The 3,473-nt window shown below is 40.0% G+C and overlaps 1 non-coding gene across 1 annotated transcript; it reads right to left on the bottom strand.

Annotated features, from left to right (window-relative positions):
* Positions 1 to 1,903: 1,903 nt before the first annotated feature.
* TRNAM-CAU (transfer RNA methionine (anticodon CAU)) lies at positions 1,904 to 1,970 on the bottom strand. The gene has a single exon. It is a non-coding gene; the product is annotated as a tRNA-Met (tRNA).
* Positions 1,971 to 3,473: the final 1,503 nt, after the last annotated feature.

Below are 3,473 nucleotides of genomic sequence, written 5' to 3'. Positions count from 1 at the left end.
ATTATCATAAAACAAAATTTTTGACAAAGAATATGACGATGGAACAAATTCAATCCTTCCAGCAAAAATCAGGGGTTTTGTATGAAAAAAGAATCAAATATCTAGGTGTTGTTATTTCAAATAAGTGCAGCAACTTAAAAACAGATAATTATGACAAACTACTTAAAGAAATTAAAAAATATTTGGAAAAATGGCACGACTTGAACCTATCTTTAATGGGAAGAATAGCCTTAATAAAGATGAATATCCTCCCGAGGTTACTATTGCTGTTTCAAACTATTCTAATATTTTTAAATAGTGGATTTTTTCAAGAACTGAACAAGATGGTCGCCAAATATGTTTGGCAAGGCAAAAAAAAAAAAGAATTAAATTAAAGACATTGCAAGATTCGAAATTAAGAGCAGGTATGGGCCTTCCAGACTGGCAATTGTATTATTAAGCTTCTGCGCTTCTATGGGTAAGAGACTGGATACTGCTGAACGACAAGAGACAATTGTTGTTAGGACATGATCTTACTATGGGGTGGCATGCATATTTATGGTATCAAAGATTTGAAGGCCATTCCTATTTTAAGAATCACTGGTTTCGAAAATCCTTGTACCATACGTGGTCATGGCTAAAGACCAGAATTTATCAAAAAATTCCAAGATGGGTTTCTCCAGTAGAAGCATTTACTCATCCAAATCTCTTAAAATCAAATCAGAATTATAGGTATGATGACCTGTTGGGAAAAGATAATCAACTGAAAACCAGTTTGGTGTAGTGGTTAAGTGTGTGGACTCTTATCTGGGAGAGCCGGATTTGATTCCCCACTCATTCATTTGCACCTGCTAGCATGGCCTTGGGTCAGCCATAGCCCTGGTAGGAGTTGTCCTTGAAAGGGCAGCTGCTGTGAGAGCCCTCTCCAGCCCCACCCACCTCACAGGGTTTCTGTTGTGGGGAGGAAGGTAAAGGAGATTGTGAGCCGCTCTGAGACTCTTCAGAGTGGAGGGAGGGATATAAATCCAATATCTTCATCTTCAACCAAAGAAGAGCTGGGAAATTTGGATATTAAAATGAACTGGTGGTTGTGAATGCAAGTTGAATCCAGATATGCCAAAGACAAGGTGACAGGTTTCAATACAGAACAATATTTATTTGACAAAATTCTTTTGGGTCCACAAGAAAAGCTAATCTTGAAATTATATGCATATCTACTTTAAGTGAAGACACAAGATGAAGTTGTAAAAGACTTTATGGTCCAGTGGGCAAATTTTTTGGTTATAATATTACATTAGAAGAATGGGAGAGACTGTGGAAGCTTAACGTTAAATTAACTAGGTCAGTAACTTTTAAAGAAAATTTGTATAAGATGTTTTATAGATGGTACTTGACCCCACAGAAATTGTGTAAGATTTATACTAATATGTCTAACAAATGTTGGAAATGCACTAAACAGGTTGGTTCTTTTTACCATATGTGGTGGACGTGAGATGGTGAAGGGCTTTTGGAAAATTGTGCCTGAAATATTACAGAAAATTATGAAGACACAGATCCATTTCAAACCAGAACTATTTTTATTGACCATATTTCCTGAGGACTATTCCAAAGAAATGAAACATTTGTTGGCACACTTTAACACAGCAGCTAGGATTATCTTGGCACAGAGATGGAAATCTCAGGAAATTCCCACAAAAATGGACTTGGTGTGAAAAATTCTGGAAACAGCAGAGCTGGACTTCCTATCCCAGCTGGTGGCGGGGAAATCTAAAGAAGAAGCAAGAAAATATATGGACATATGAAGCTGCCTTATACTGAATCAGACCCTTGGTCCATCAAAGTCAGTATTGTCTACTCAGACTGGCAGCAGCTCTCCAGGGTCTCAAGCTGAGGTTTTTCACACCTACTTGCCTGGACCCTTTTTTGGAGATGCCAGGGATTGAACCTGGGACCTTCTGCTTATGAAGCAGATGCTCTACCACTGAGCCACCGTCCCTCCCCAATGAAAATACTGGATGAAATGTTATGCCTGGTTAGACATTCAAGACTCTTAAGATTCTCTGGTGTGAATTTATTTTTCCTCCCCCCCCCCCGTATTTTATATTAAAAAATTACCTTTACTGGAATTGTCATAACTAATAGATAACTTTAACAAAAGATTATGCAATAAAATTTTAAAATGTGGATGATGTTTAGTTTAGATATAATAATATGGGACAATTTATGTATAGAAAGTATTGTAGAATTAAGCTTGTACTTTCTGAAAGTATTTTTATGCAGAACAAGGTCAAAATGTATTGTGCTTTCTATTCCCACTGTCCCCTACCCTCTCTTTCTGAAACCAATAAAACTTTTGAAAACTTAAGATTCAAACTACAAGCAACATGCTATCTCAAAATCATATAGCAGGAACACAGGAAAACTACCTTAACTGTCTAACACTTTCCAGGACTTGCGTTAGATGGCACAACTTAATATCTAAAAGTCTGAAGGCCTTAACACAGGCGTTCTCTACATTGTTAGCAATTGGAGGTCAAGCGTGATGTAATTCAGGCCTTTAGCCCATCAGAATTCAAGGTAGCTTTTTTCTCCAGGTTCTTAGCTCAATTATATTATTTGTTCAAGCAACATCAGCCAATGATGACGCCAGATCAGCATACAGTCTTGCTGGAATGCTCTAGAACATTACTTCACCATTCCTGACCTCTCCCCTCCCAGCCAGTGACTACAGGTTCTCCTGAGAAGGCAATTACCACATTCCCTACTCTTGCCTTGAAGACGATAAGAACTATGTAGGCCGAGAGATCAATTGGAACACCTAAAGATCAATAAGTAACATCTGCAGAGTGGACAAGCCCATTACCATTCAAGCAAACCCTTGAGGGGGAAAGTCTTTTGCCTCACACACTTACTTAAATGGTTCTGGTAGAGTCAATTACATATTGTAGCTGATGAGCAGCTAAGTGAGTGGAATGGAGTAATGAATAGTGATGTATTTTAGCTTTGAAAAGCTGGGAGAAAGGTAGAGTTGACTTGTAAAGACCACTTATTCTGTAAAGGATTGCTGCCTTCAAATTAAGACTGAAGACTTTTTGCCTCCCCCCCCCCAAGTCGGAATAAAGAGACGGACACATTTGATTGGTGAAACTGTGGGCCACTTTATTAAGTAACACAGTAATGGCAAGGGCAACTGAACTGCGGCCAGGTCAGGGCCACAGCTCCCGTTAGGCAGGCCCAGCAGGGAGGCTGGCACCGGAGAGCCCAAACAACAGATGCGAGTCTCAGCGAAAGGCACCCATCCAATCGAGTCTCCAGGACAGTCTGCATTCACACACCTCGGGCCACACCCAAAGGTTGATCCTGCCAGACCCCTAACTCCCCAAAAGGGGGATGCTAACCGGTCCTCCCCAGGCCACATGGTGCCATAAACCCCGTAAAACCTGCCACAACTAAGGCCAAGTCTCTACTTAGGGCTTAGCACCCACCAAAAGGCC

The sequence above is a fragment of the Heteronotia binoei genome, chromosome 10 (genome assembly GCF_032191835.1).
Source record: "Heteronotia binoei isolate CCM8104 ecotype False Entrance Well chromosome 10, APGP_CSIRO_Hbin_v1, whole genome shotgun sequence".
Taxonomy (NCBI): domain Eukaryota; kingdom Metazoa; phylum Chordata; class Lepidosauria; order Squamata; family Gekkonidae; genus Heteronotia; species Heteronotia binoei.
This window is presented reverse-complemented; position numbering and strand designations above follow the sequence as displayed.